Consider the following 15,823-nt stretch of genomic DNA (forward strand, 5'->3'; position numbering starts at 1 on the left):
CTGTACCGATGTTTTTGGCCTCCCCCACCACCTCACTTGTTCCAACCGTCTACCACTCTCTAATGGTACCACAACCGTCTACCAAACTTTCTAATGTTTTTCCGGCACCTTTGTTTCCTTAGCTTGAATCTGTACTCACCTAATAGGGAGTTGAGCTCTGGCTCTTTGGTCCCGCCTGTGTCCTCTTGTTCGTGGTGTTGCTGGTTTCAGGAATTCTTCCTTATGAATATGGTTGATTCCTGTTAGAATTTTGTATGTGGTGATCATATCACTTCTTCTATCTTCTAGTTTTGGCATGTTTAATGTCTATAGTCTCCTCGTAGCTCTTGTTTTTCAGTTCCGGAAGCCATTTTGTAGCATGCCGTTGCACCTTTTCCCATTTCTTTATGTGCTTCTTGAGATTTGGTCACCATACAACTGCTGCATATTCCAGTTCTGGTCTCATAAAAGTCATGAACAGTTTCTTTAGTATTTCACCATCCATATAATTAAAAGCAAGTCTGAAGTTGGAAAGCGACGCATACGCTCCTCTCACAATGTTCTTTGTGTGTTCCTCTGGCGACAGCTTACTTTCTAAACCCACCCCTAGATCTTGTTTTTTATTGGAGTTCTGTAATTTCTTTCCATAATTTGCAAGTTGTTGTGTGGTCTATTTTCTCCATGTGTTGTGTATTTAAATACTTTGGTCTGAATGGCCAGGTAAATCTTTATTATTTAGCACTGAATAGTATGTCTAGGAAACTGTACTTTGAAGTACTGTATCAGAAATGTTACGAATGTTGATGAGGTTTGAATTTTGTGTTGGGTATGGCTAGAAGTGTTTGTGTGGTGGTAGTGGAGTGGGTTTACTTGAATGGTTGTGGGGGATGAGGTTATGGCTCTAGCTCTGTGCCCAGTGTGAGTCTCGGTATGTTTTTGTTGGGGGCCAGTGTATTGTAGGACGTCTCAAGGTTGGGCTGGTCAGGTTTTTTTTTTTTAAGAGCTGAGATGAGGGAGGGTAAGGTTCATACAGGATGGGGGGGATAGTGGTAGGGGAAGAAAAAGCCATGTGGTGCAGCCGTTAATGTTGGTTCAGGTTGGAGCTGAACCTAATTTTCCATCAGTATTACCTTACCTTTTGAGTGGCGACAAGGGGTAGATGTTTGAAGCAGCACTGTATGGATGCTAGTTTATTCAGTTACTTTATGCTCGCCCATTCCATTAACAGCCAAGTTTACAAGCTAGGAACCTTGAGAAATAGACGAGGCACACTGGAGGAAGGAATAACTGGCAGGATTCTAGTATCTGTTGGGCCGTGGGCATGTTGATTGCATAAACAGCATGGCTGCTGCTTTGATATACATTTGGCTTCCATAATTGCTTGGAGTATGTCTGTTTATTAGTGTGGGTGGAAGGTTTGTTGAACTCTGCCTGTGTAGATGGCTCATACTGTACCAATATACAACCTGACAGTTGTAGTCATATGGTTTTCCTGTACATCTAAGCTATTTTGGCTTGTGAGTTTAATGCAAATTAGATATTAATGGTGATAGAGGTGGGAGCTCATCTTGCTCAGTAGATCACAAATACACACTTCAATATTGTTATTGGTTATTTAGCTTCCCTACAGGTTATTGCATATTTTGTAGTTATTATGTGCTGTATCTTTACCTACAATTTGGTATACAGTGTATGTATGAATATTTGTGATGCATATATAAATTTATGTATGGTATGTGTTTGTTAAGTACATATACTGTATAATATATGCATATATTTGTGTAATTACCCAGGTGTAGTTACAAATGAGAGCTTTGCTTGTGGGGTCCCATCATTCCTATAATGTGTCTTTTCCATATGACTGAAACTGATGGTTTTCGTTCCAGACCTTCTTGCTTAAATTGTACCAATTGATATCTCTGTTTGCAAATGAGAACTTTTGTACACCATTTGGACACCTTTGCTTTGTAAGCTTGAGTTTGTGACTTCTTATTTAACGCATTGTAAGGTTTTAAAAATTCCTCTATCAACTTTGTCGACTCCTACTGTAAGTAAGTGTGTGTGTGTGTTTAAGTTGTATGATTATAGTCTGTTAAAGAAATGGAATTTGTGACACTATTGGTGCCATAGTAGAATTAGGACACACTAAAACACAAACATGCTATGGTAATGCAGATGTGTTCTTGGGTGTTTTAAGTAGACAGAGCCTATGCTAGTATAAGTGCATTTTAAAGTAGATATTCATTCTCTATTATCTTGCTGGTATTAACAGGTGGATGTATGAAAATTGTAACTAAAGGTATACCTTTATTTTCAAATTAGTAATTGGAATTGCAATTTTGTTACCATTATCTTGTTATTTCAGGTAAGTGACCACAACAGTGAGTGGCTTGGACTTACGAGGAAAACAATACCAGTACTATACTGTATTGGTACAGGGTTCTCATGGACCCTGGCAAATAAAGGTAGGTAAGCTACTAGAATTTCTGTAAAGGTGTAGCATACATGGTGAGATTCAGGAGCTCTTCTACTCTCTGAGCCCGACCTGGGGCCAGGCTCGAATATAGAAGATATGTAGGGGAAATCAAAACCTGGATGCTCATGATTAAAAAGGGAACTGCAAGGTGCATTTTGAAATGCCCTGCTTGTTGCATTTTCAAAATAATACTGACCATCCTTTATATCCTGCCATTGTCTGTTCTACTCTCTATTCCCACTGCCAGTTGTGCATCCAGCTACTGCCATTACCCCTTCATTGTTTTCCCATTATCATTGTTTTCCCATTATTCCCTATCCAACTGGTCACCCATCTAACTACTGTCCTTAAAACCCTTACACTTTAGTCCCCTATTACTCCCCCCCCTACCAGTCTCCCATCTGCCTTGGCTATTACTACCCTTACCCATTGTTCACTTTACCTTTCCTCCAGTCACCAGTCCATCTGTTCTTACTTTTCCTTCAGTCACCCTTAGCTTGAGCTTGAGCTTATCTTTTTGTGTATATTTTACCTCTAAACTTATTTCAATTTCAATTCAATTTCCAGTCACCAATTCGTCTGATTTTTCCTGTATTTATCATCTATCTACCTATCCTCCTTCCTACTGGTCACCCATCCTCCTCCCATCCTTCATATTGGTCACCCATCCTCTGTCATTCAAACTGCTCACCCGTCCACCTTCTCTTCTACCCACTTACCCCTTGGTGAAGTCAGTCTGTGGCATCTATAATAATATGCTACATCTAAAATAATCTGCGGCATCTAAAATAATCTATGGCATCTAAAATAATCTATGGCATCAAAAATAATCTGTGGCATCTAAAATAATATTCTATATCTAAAATAATTTGTGGCATCTAAAATTATCTGCGGCATCTACAATACATTTGCAGCATCTAAAATAAATTTGAGGCATCTGAAATAATATCCTGGCATCAAATTAAAATTTGTGACATCTGAAATAAGTGCAGCATCTAAATAAATCCACTGCATTTAAAATGAATCCACTGTTTTTTAAAACAATGGCATCTAAAATCATTCCATTGCATATAAAATGATTCCCTTGTATCTAAAATTATTCCACTCCATCTAAAATCATTCCCCTCCATCTAAAATCATTCCTTGCATCTAAAATGAATGGAAAATCTGCCAAATAATATACAGTACAGGTATATCAGAGAATTCTACGACGTAGTCTAAATGAATAGTCACATACCAATGATCTTTTAAGGCTCTGTGACATTTGTTTTTAACCAGCAAATAATAGAACTGGATAGGGAAAGACCCTGATCCTTACTTTCACAAATAATGATGAATTGATAACAAACATAATTACAAATACATATTACGCAGATCGCAGCCTAATCAAGAATTTAGATAAGCTATTACAATGCAACTTGTCTCAAATCCACGAGGAGGAGAATTTAGTGAATTTAATGTTGATAATATGCAAGGAATTAATAAACCAATGCAGAAATAAACTGGGCAGAACAGCCGAATAATGCAAATCTAAGTTAGGGGTCTCTAGAAGGTATACATAGGGAGACTAGACATATGTTCACTTCATATACCACTAAGTAAAAGAAGAAAATATACAGATTGGAACAAGTTTGGCACACTATAGATGAAGAAAACAAATTGCAGAACTACTCAAAATCTACACACACTCCCAACTCCCCAGAAAGACAAGGCAATGTAGAGAAATAAAAGTTATTGAGTTTAAGCTGCAAGGATGGTATGAAACCCAGGATAGAGCAAAAAAGCCATTGGTGAAATTGATAGACACCCAAAATATGTCTTGTATACAAGGTCCAGACCAAAAAAACTCGCCTAGTATTGTAATTACCCAAGTGTAATTACCTAAGTGTAGTTACAGGATGAGAGCTACGCTCGTGGTGTCCCGTCTTCCCAGCACTCTTTGTCATATAACGCTTTGAAACTACTGACGGTCTTGGCCTCCATCACCTTCTCACTTAACTTGTTCCAACCGTCTACCACTCTATTTGCGAAGGTGAATTTTCTTATATTTCTTCGGCATCTGTGTTTAGGTAGTTTAAATCTATGACCTCTTGTTCTTGAAGTGCCAGGTCTCAGGAAATCTTCCCTGTCGATTTTTATCAATTCCTGTTACTATTTTGTATGTAGTGATCATATCACCTCTTTTTCTTCTGTCTTCTAGTTTTGGCATGTTTAATGCTTCTAACCTCTCCTCGTAGCTCTTACCCTTCAGTTCTGGGAGCCACTTAGTAGCATGTCTTTGCACCTTTTCCAGTTTGTTGATGTGCTTCTTAAGATATGGGCACCACACAACAGCTGCATATTCTAGCTTTGGCCTAACAAAAGTCATGAACAATTTCTTTAGTATATTGCCATCCATATATTTAAATGCAATTCTGAAGTTAGAAAGCATAGCATAGGCTCCTTGCACAATATTCTTTATGTGGTCCTCCGGTGATAGTTTTCTATCTAGAACCACCCCTAGATCTCTTTCTTTATCAGAATTCTTTAAAGATTTCTCACATAATATATAGGTTGTGTGGGGTCTATGTTCTCCTATTCCACATTCCATAACATGACATTTATTAACATTAAATTCCATTTGCCAAGTGGTGCTCCATCTACTTATTTTGTCCAGGTCTTCTTGAAGGGCATGACAATCATCTAAATTTCTTATCCTTCCTATTATCTTAGCATCATCAGCAAACATGTTCATATAATTCTGTATACCAACTGGTAGATCATTTATGTACACAATAAACATCACTGGTGCAAGAACTGAACCCTGTGGTACTCCACTTGTGACATTTCTCCATTCCGATACATTGCCTCTGATTACTGCCCTCATTTTTCTATCAGTCAGAAAATTTTTCATCCATGATAGAAGCTTACCTGTCACCCCTCCAATATTTTCCAGTTTCCAGAACAACCTCTTATGTGGAACTCTGTTGAAAGCCTTTTTTAGGTCCAGATAGATGCAGTCAACCCAACCATCTCTTTCCTGTAATATCTCTGTGGCTCGATCATAGAAACTGAGTAAATTCGATACACAGGATCTTCCAGATCGAAAACCATACTGTCTGTCTGATATTATATCATTTCTCTCTAGGTGTTCTACCCATTTAGTTTTGATTAGTTTTTCCAATACTTTCACTATTACACTTGTCAATGATACAGGTCTATAATTGAGGGGGTCTTCCCTGCTGCCACTTTTGTAGATTGGAACTATGTTAGCCTGTTTCCACACGTACACAGGGATGCCTGAAAGATCAGGTGAAGTGGAATGCTGAGCTCAGATGCACATTCTCTCAGAACCCATGGTGAACGCCATCTGGGCCAGCTGCTTTGTTCTTACCGAGCTCCTTGAGCATTTTTTCCACTTCGTCTCTAGACACCTCTATGTGCTCTATGTTGTTCTCTGGAATTCTTATTGTATCTGGTTCCCTAAAGATTTCATTTTGTACAAACACACTTTGGAACTTTTCGTTTAGTGTTTCACACATTTCCTTTTCATTTTCCGTGAATCTATTTCCCATTTTCAACCTCTGAATATTATCCTTTACCTGCAATTTGTTGTTTATGAATTTATAGAATAGACCTGGTTCTGTTTTACATTTGTCTGCAATCCCTTTTTCAAAATTTCTTTCTGCGTCTCTCCTCACTGCCGTGTAGTTGTTTCTCGCATCTTTGTATCGCTGGTATGTTTGGGGGTTCGGCCTCTTCCTGTATTGATTCCATTCTTGTGTCTTTTGGTCTCTAGCCCTCTCGCAATTTCTATTGAACCAATCCTGTTTCCTAGTTCTGCATCTCTGTTTTGGTATAAATTTTTTTGTGCCTTTATCATATATTTCACAAAACTTGACATACATCTCATTCACTTCCTTACCTAGCATCAAGTCTGTCCAATTATACTCACTAAAAAAATTTCTAAGGTCACCATAATGTCCTCTCCTGAAGTCTGGTTTTTCAACTGCTTCAACCTCCTTATTTTCTTCCAGCTTATAACGCATTGCATACTTTATAAAAACCCCTTGCATAAGGCGGATGGATCAGTCACTAATCAAAACAAAGAAATGAGTGAAATACTGAAGACACAGTATGAGTGTTTTCAGTGAATCCCTGAACACACTGAAGACAAATAACTCAAAGAAATTCTTGATGAATGTGACACCAATTTTGACTCACATCTCACACTAACCTAACTGGAATGTGAAACAGCCATAGACAGATGCCCATACACTGGGGCCCAGACTCACATTCCTGGAATTTTATATTCAAGAATTGCAAAAAAAAAAGACTTACAAACCATGAACATCGTTTGGAGACCTGCATCTGGATACTGGTTACCTTACCTGTGGTGGTTCCAAGGATCTTCCTGGCACAGTCACTGACCAGGCCTCCTGGTTGGGGGTCTGGTCAACCAGGTTTTTAGAGGAAACTGCTCACAATCTGACATAAGTCACAGCCCAATTGTTCAGGTATCCTTTGGAGGTGTTTATCAAGTTCTCTTTCGAACACAACGAGAGGTCAGCTAGTTGTGCTCTTATGTTTCGAGGGAGAGTTGAAAATATTTGGCCTCTTGATGTTGATGAAATTCTCTTGGCATACCATTTGCACCACAGCTTTTCAACGGGGTTATTTTGCACTTCCTGCCATATCTCCTGGCCCTCACGGGACGTTATTTTTCCTGTGTAGATTTAAAACCAGTCTTTCTAATATTTTAAGTGTAAATTATTATATATTTTCCCCTTTCCTGTGCTCTAGGGCTGGCAAGTCAAACACGCGGCCTTTTGCGAGCACACTTTGCTGCCGCACAAAGGATACTGTAATTTGTTATATAATAATAAACTATATAAATATATAATATATAATAATAAAATAATAGTGTTATAAACACTATTCTGCTATAATTGTTATTAAATGACTTCAATTAGTTGTTGTGTGTGGCCCTCATGTTAGCATAAATGTGACCCAATGGCTCTCAAGGGACCCTCAGTTTGACATGCCTGGTCTAGGGAATACAGATTTAAAAATTTTAAGCAGTCCCAATAATCTAGATGTTTTATCATGTTGATTCTGGCAGTATAAGATCTTTGCATGGTCTCGAGGTCAGCAATTTCTCCAGCTTTGAAAAGCAACGCTTGACCAGGTTTGAGGTCAAGCCTGGCCTCGGGCCGGGCTTGGGGAGTAGAACAACTCCCTGAACCCCCATCAAGAATGTATCAAGTAGGTATCAACAATTATTGTGCAAAAATATTTCACCCTGGAGAGTACAGTACAGTATATACTAGTGTCTTAAAAAGGTATCATTATTAGTCTAGCATCTCTTGTTTGAAAGGGTCTTGTTATCCAACCTGTCATTTTTCTTGTTGTGACTTTCATGGTACTAGAAGTCCTAGGTATGTATTTTATTTGGCATATACTGTACTGTGATAGACTTGGTTACATGCATGGTGGAAGTGTGAGGTTTGTGATGGGGTGGAGTCTAGCCAAGTGTGCTGGGTTGGCTCGGGGAGGCAGTGGTAAGTGTATTTTCAAAATCTGGTTACCATTCTCTCTCTCTCTCTCTCTGATGCAATGAACATGAGTGGTGGACCCTGGAGGAGTGGAGTATGGCATATCCTGGCGGTAATAATGCTGCTTGTTAGCTGTGAGAGAAGGAGTGTGTGGCATAGATGGAAGACCTGGTTATCGTGTTACACAAATTAGTGACCTCTCACAGATGAAGAGGGTGGAGAGTGACAGGGAAGAGAAGATGTCATAATATATAAGAATTTATTTTGCATGACAGCCTTTCATACAAAAGGGGATAGTGTTGTTGCATGGTGTTACAGTAGGTAAACATGTACTATGTTGTGATTGGCAAGGAATTCCACAGATGTTCAAAGCCACCCATTCAAGTATGCAACATTAAATTTAGTGTCAGAACACACTGATATAAATGAGAGTTGACTCAGGGTAGAGGCACTACGAGTACGTGGAAGAACGTGTCGAAGCGTTCCTCGGGCGATGCCAAATTCCACCAAAGCTGCCACCTTACCAACAAGTTGGGCTCTCTCGAACTCTGGCAGTCTCTTGTGAGCCCGGGCTTTTTGCTTTCTCCCCACTTCACACCTGTCTTTCCCCTCACCCCACTCTTGCCAGTGAAAGTCGAGAAGACTTCTTATTTGTTTTGGCACCCTCGGCCATCTTTTGTTTCACTGGTATTTTATCATTGCCACTGATGCCTTAAGGCTTGGCATGTTTTGTATCTTAATTTTTCATCGACTATTCTGGGGGTGTATCTAGATAATCTAGATATCAACTCAACAGATTGGCTCCCAACTTGAAACATAATGCACCTCCAAGGTTTTTGGGTGTCAGAACCCCCTCCCCTGGTAGCAGAGTTGTTCAATGACGGGAAAGGGTCTCTAACTGGACTCAAAAGATTGACATTTACCTCAACTTGAGCACGTATTGATTATATTACTGCGCTATGATGTTATGAGAACATTCCATTGGCCAGCATCTGGTGTGGTGCACATGCCTTGGCATCATTCTGTGTACTTCTGCATTATAGCCCATTGGTGACACATTACCATTTTTTTATAGAAAAGTTAGTTATTGATGGTGTTGTTTTTAATATTACTAGAGTGGATTGACTGGGTATGTGGGGGGGGGGCGAGTGTGTGTGTGTGGGGCTGGGTGTGTGCTGGGTGGTGGAGGTGCACTGGAGACTGAGGGATCCAATTGAATGTGAGCATTTAGATGAGTGTGGCTGCTCGAGCACATACACAACATGATGGAGTCTTGTGCCACACTAACCTAACCTACTCCTTCCCTCCCTTCATCTCTTCTGCCCGACTCCACCACAGCTGTTACTACTGTCATAACTACCACCACAGCTGTCACTACCATCATAACTACCACCACAGCTGTCACTACCATCATAACTACCACCACAGCTGTAACTACCATCATAACTACCACCACAGCTGTCACTACCATCATAACTACCACCACAGCTGTCACTACCATCATAACTACCACCACAGCTGTCACTACCATCATAACTACCACCACAGCTGTCACTACCATCATAACTACCACCACAGCTGTCACTACCATCATAACTACCACCACAGCTGTCACTACCATCATAACTACCACCACAGCTGTCACTACCATCATAACTACCACCACAGCTGTCACTACCATCATAACTACCACCACAGCTGTCACTACCATCATAACTACCACCACAGCTGTCACTACCATCATAACTACCACCACAGCTGTCACTACCATCATAACTACCACCACAGCTGTCACTACCATCATAACTACCACCACAGCTGTCACTACCATCATAACTACCACCACAGCTGTCACTACCGTCATAACTACCACCACAGCTGTCACTACCGTCATAACTACCACCACAGCTGTCACTACCGTCATAACTACCACCACAGCTGTCACTACCGTCATAACTACCACCACAGCTGTCACTATTGTATTACTTGAAGGATGCAGGAGAATGTATTACTTGAAGGATGCAGGAGAATGTATTACTTGAAGGATGCAGGAGAATGTATTACTTGAAGGATGCAGGAGAATGTATTACTTGAAGGATGCAGGAGAATGTATTACTTGAAGGATGCAGGAGAATGTATTACTTGAAGGATGCAGGAGAATGTATTACTTGAAGGATGCAGGAGAATGTATTACTTGAAGCATGCAGCATGTATATCCTGGAGCTGCTTCCTCTCTGTGTTTCCTGTAATGTCCATGTTACTTTGTCTCTCACTTGGGGAGGTCCTGTCCTCTACCTCGGAAGATGTTCAGGTTCTAGTTTAAATGCTTATTATTAGCTTTTGTTTAGTACCTCGCATGTTTCCTTATTATTTTACATTTCCTTTCTGATCTGACCGAATTATTTTCTTGTTCGATCATTTTCTCGTATAGCCTTGAATGCTATTAGTATCTTCTTGTGTTGCTTCTCTGTTTTTTCTGGTCCTCACAAATGCGTCTTGTGAAGCAAAGACAAAGAATCGCTAAACAACTTGAGAGTCGCACCCTATCTCAAGAACGGCGGAGAAGGCTAGGCAGAAAAAAATAGAAACCATTGAACTAAAGCTACATGAATCATGTAAAATCCAGGAGAGGCAAAGTGAACAAATGTGACACACACAGAGATCACACTAACGTGATACATCAAATGAACAAATCCACAAGGGCCGTGACGAGGATTCGAACCTGCGTCCGGGAGCATCCCGGATACCCTTCATTTGAACAAATGTGGATTAGTGAAAAATAAGCTGCTATAATCCACTTAATAAAACATCTAAATTATTGGGACCTATTAAAATGCTTAAATCTGTATTCTCTAGAGCGCAGGCGGGAGAGATACATAATAATTGACACATTGAAAATATTCAGAGGGGCTAGTTCCAAATATGCACACGCAACTGTAACTGTTAGTGGTTATAAATAGGAGCTGCCTCGTATGGGCCAACAGGCCTTCTGCAGTTGCCTTTGTTTTCTTATGTTAAATAGCATCACATAAACCCAGGAGGCCTAGAGAGAGTTCTGGAAGTTCTAATCCCCAAGCCCGCTGAGGCCAGGCTCGAATACCCCCGTTGAAAAGCAGAGGTGCTATAGGTGCTCTGAGAGAGAACTCTATCAACATCAGAGGCTCGAGACTTCAACACGCTTCCACTACACATAAGGGGCATAATTGGCCGACCCCCGCAGTGTTAAAGAGAGAAAGAAAATGATAAACACCACCAAATGGTACCTGATCAACCAGGCTGTGATTCATACATCAGACAGCGAGCAGCTGCGTCCAACAGACCTATAACCAAAAGGCCTGGTCTCGGACACGTTGATTCTCTTGTATCTACTCATTCTAGTCTGGGTGGTCTGTACCACACATTTTTCTGTCGTTTTCTCTCTGACGTGAGAGGAAGTTTGCTTCTGTGGTGTCTTGCTCTCCATGTAGGCCTATTGCAAAATGTAAACAACTGAAGGACGCTCAACATAACTAGGAAAGTGCACAATGTGGAAGAAGGTTGGTTTTGTGGTGATGGAGTTGAGCGGCGTCGACACACACACTCGACCTTTTTCCCGGGCTAAGGCTGGTGATAAATAATGTGGTAGGCGAGTGGTGGCAGTTGTTATCCAGGGTGGCTTTGTGTACACTACTGTGGGCAGGTATTGATCCCGGCTGTCAGTGGGTGCCGGCGCCAGGCAGATGATGATGATGACCCGTGTGTGATACCCATCCTCGGCCACAACCTGTCTTGCTCTCTCTTCATTATCACTCCACAGGGAAGGTGCAGCTCCTACTGCTCACTACCAGGGAAGGTGCAGCTCCTACTGCTCACTACCAGGGAAGGTGCAGCTCCTACTGCTCACTACCAGGGAAGGTGCAGCTCCTACTGCTCACTACCAGGGAAGGTAGTCAGCTGGATGGACCTGTGTCTTTGTCAAAATACATAAGTTGTCAAGGTAGAATGATTTATTTAGGTTAGACATAAATACGATGACCTAGGTTCAAACAAGAGGGGGGGGGAAGGGAAGGGAACTATCAAGGAGAAAGCGCCAAGCCATTAGACCATATAGCCGTGGGAAGGGGTCAGGATAAGGATTTGGGATGGAACGGGGGGAACGAATGGTGTCCAACAACTTGGACGGTCGGGGACTGAACGCCGACAAGCATGAAGCGAGACCGTCGCTCTACCGTCCAGCCCAAGTGGTTGGACAGGGGGGTACGTCCAGCCCAAGTGGTTGGACAGGGGAGGGGGGCAAGCTGACAGTCATCTTGACGTTATTCTGTATCCAAATAGTACAAGTTTGTGCAGAAAATGCCGAGTCAGGCGGGTTGTAATTGATGTGTGGGCATGTTGTCTGCTGCCAGCAACAGCCTTACCGATCAACTCTTCACCAGTAAAGCCTGGTTCTCTGCCGGAATGCGAGAGTTGAAGTTACAACTCGCAACCCGCTGTAGGTTCTAACGTCTGGAAACTACAGCGCTTCACTGACCGGCATGATATGAATTCCGTAAAATTTATATCGTCGAAAAAATTACCTCCATATTCAATGTATTTGTATGCAGTATAGTGTATGTTAAAAGCGCATTGTGAAGGCTGTTACCCCGAGGGGGTTGCCATACCTCTGGGCTTTCTCAAACAGGAATTGTTGGTGGTGTTGCGACAGGCCGTACGCCCGGGGAAGGTCTTAGTGACTGGTGTTTTACGATGCCATTCTGGATAAGGCGTCGTCGGGTGAACAGTGATGGCATTACTCGTGTTGGGTGTCAACCAGCAGGAAAATCAATAGCTGAATGTCTTAGTTGTAATGTAGAGGTGCCGAGCCAGCAGCCAGTTTTCACAAGGTTCCGGCGTGTGTACATGACATCTTTCTTAGGTACTTGTGTAGCTGTGCTTGTGCGTCTTCGCTTCTCTATCTCAACCCGAAATGGACTTGTGTGTTTGTATGTGTATGTATCTGTATGTATCAGAGACCGGGTCGCGGGGACATTGATCCTCGGGACCTGCTAATCGTAGTACCAAGGTAGGGGAGGCAAAATCCGGCAGCCGGCCAGCCAGATTGACTTGTAATCGGGTTGAAATATATTGTGTAGGATCTGATAGTTTGCAGACAGGCAGGCAAGGACACATGTTTGCAGGCAGGGAGAGACTAGTACGGAGACAGGCAGGCAAGGCAGGCAGGAAGAGAGATGGATAGGTTTGACAAGCAGGGAGGGAAAGAGGTGCATAGAGGGTAAGGGAAGGAAGATAGGCGGGCAGGGAAGAGGGATAGGTAATGAGGCAGGCAGTATGAATGACGTATCGGCGAGCATGCAGCCGGTAGGGAAAATAGTCAAACACATACACAAGCAAGCAGGCAGGCAGGCTGGGTTGCAAGAAGGCAGGCAAGCAGGCCGTGGTTTACTTAACTGCACAGTCTCCCTCCCACGCCGCTCCTCCACATGCCTGTGGCCGTCCCGCCAGGGGAAGGGCGGGGGGTTCTTGTAACACAACCACTGTAATTCTCACATGACGCTTAGTTTCTTCAGTAAAGTATGAAAAGGTTTTCGTGGGACTGTGTCGTGTCGTATTTGTCCGTCCGAGTAACGCATGAGCAATTTCCTATGTGGTGTGGTGGAGCCTTAGCGCAGAGGTTCACGGTGTAGCCACAACAGTCTGCCAAGTTTGCACTCCCAGCCGCTCATGTTCGTGGTCAAGTAATGCAGCAAACCCCACCAACACACTTGGCTCTTTTATCAGCCCCTTCTCTCGATCTACCACATGAGAAATGCAACTGTTTTGCCTTGCCATAAACGCATGAATACTACAACCATCACACCTAACCTATGCAGAGTTAAGTGAATTGCATTTGTTTACTGCGCGTAATGATTATCTTTCCACTCGTATCTCAAGTTTGTATTTAGGTTTAGCGAGGTTGTGTCGCCTCGTTCTGCAGTTTCTTTCTCACTTGGAACATTTCTCTTTGTGCACATGGTAAAATTACTATACGAAACTTGTATGTTCTTACCATGTTGCTTCTTTCTCCAATAAATCGAGGTCGTTTCCTCTAAGCTAAATCCCCTCGGGTTAAGAACGAGTCGTGTCATGTACATGTAAACCCTTTGTAAATGTGTTTCGTGATTTATTGGTTTATGGGCTCCATGCAGGGGCAGCATACTTCACCTTATCTTGAGTTGGTCGGTCCGGGAACCTCTTCTCATCACGTCTAGGCACCGAGTGACTGCCGACCAATTCTAGGCTGGACTCTGATGTGAAACATCCTCGGCCACGTGACGTAATGCGTCATCTTGACGTTAGTACAGTGCCAGGCTCCATATTGTTTTAGTAGTGTAAAATACAGAAATGTAAACAGCCTGATGAATACATTACGTAAACTGATGCATCCACGCTAGAACTAAATGTTCATAAGAGTGTTCATTCCTGGTTATGAGGGTCATTCTGGCTTCTCAAATGATACTCGAGGTAAATAAACATAGAGATACCAAATCCATGTTTATAGTTAACATTTTCCACGTTCTCGATAGATTCGCAATTGGTCCAGTGTTCTTGAAACTTAACAAATACCATCCTCAACCCATGTTGTGTTTAAAATGTTACATAACATTACATGCATGGGTAAATTATGTTGACCAGATCACACACTAGAAGGTGAAGGGACGACGACGTTTCGGTCCGTCCTGGACCATTCTCAAGTCGATTGTGATGAGGAAAGGTAATAAATAGGCAAGAGAGAGGTGAGGAGAAGCAAGGCAAAAGGTACGAAAAGGTAAGGTGTAATAAAGACGAAAGGGACGAAACGTCGTCGTCATCCCTTCACCTTCTAGTGTGTGGTCTGGTCAACATTACATGCATATAATGTTATGTAGCATTTTTGTAGCAAGATGGGGTGACACAATGTTGCAAATATACTGCTCTCTGCTGGAGCTGTAGCCAAGCAGGATACCGTATATATACTTGCAAGTCTCCCGGATACACCAGGATATATATTGCACAGATTGTGAGGGTCAACACCTATGCACGTCACGAACTTGCCTTGAATGTGAGTTAAAACTGGAAGTATTAACAATAGATACAATTTCCATGTAATTTGTGTGTAGTGTTGTATATCACTGGTCTTATCTCTGGACGTATCACTGTTATTTAGTATGTAACCCATCACAGCCTGGAATTGCTGTCTCAAATGTCCAGTCCTTCTTATTCTAAGTTATCACCTCTTTTACCCCGCTCTCATATTATTATTACTTACTATTATTATTATGTCAATACAATTACATAGTAGTCCCGAGGGAACACTGCGTTTGTTATGATTCCTGCAAGTTTGGTCCGTGAAGAATATTTACATGTGAATTATCCATGTCTCTGCAGAGTTTGCCATACGTTCGTGTACTTGATTTTAAAACTGACTTTCTTACATAGTCTCTCGCCCCATTAACGTCTTGTGTCGCGGGTGTGGTAACTAATGTGTTGAGAAAGTGAAGAGTTACCTAGACTTGGCAGCAAAAGAAGGGGACAAGAGGTGGGAGAGAAGCGAGCGAGTGTGTATTCGTAGAGATGTGCTTGCAGGCTCCAGCTAGGCTCCCAGCGCCTGGATCTGGATCATACCTGAAGAGGGTTTCCGGAGTTCTGCTCCCCGAGCCAGGCCCCGCTTGTGATTTGTATATTTCTCACATGCTGTGTGGTACTCACCTTGTTGTGCTTGCGGGGGTTAAGCTTCGGCTCTTTGGTCCTGCCTCTCAACCGTTAATCAGCTGGTGTACAGGTGGTGAGGGAGAGCGTGTTTTGGTGAGGTAGTGCGAGTGTGCCTGTGTAGTGAGGG

The 15,823-nt window shown here is 42.2% G+C and overlaps 1 protein-coding gene across 10 annotated transcripts in view; it reads left to right on the forward strand.

Moving 5' to 3' along the window:
* upSET overlaps nucleotides 1-15,823 on the forward strand; it is a 109,095-nt gene that overhangs the window by 9,016 nt on the left and 84,256 nt on the right. The window contains exon 2 of one of the 10 annotated variants that reach the window (XM_069337849.1): nucleotides 2,345-2,444. The exons of 8 other annotated variants lie outside the window; for them this stretch is intronic. The gene's annotated coding sequence lies outside the window, so the exon portion shown is untranslated. Of the gene's footprint in view, nucleotides 1-2,344; nucleotides 2,445-13,381; nucleotides 13,840-15,823 lie in introns of those variants that run through there. One more of the 10 variants, XM_045764749.2, reaches the window with a different exon arrangement.

Source organism: Procambarus clarkii, chromosome 38 (genome assembly GCF_040958095.1).
Source record: "Procambarus clarkii isolate CNS0578487 chromosome 38, FALCON_Pclarkii_2.0, whole genome shotgun sequence".
Lineage (NCBI taxonomy): Eukaryota > Metazoa > Arthropoda > Malacostraca > Decapoda > Cambaridae > Procambarus > Procambarus clarkii.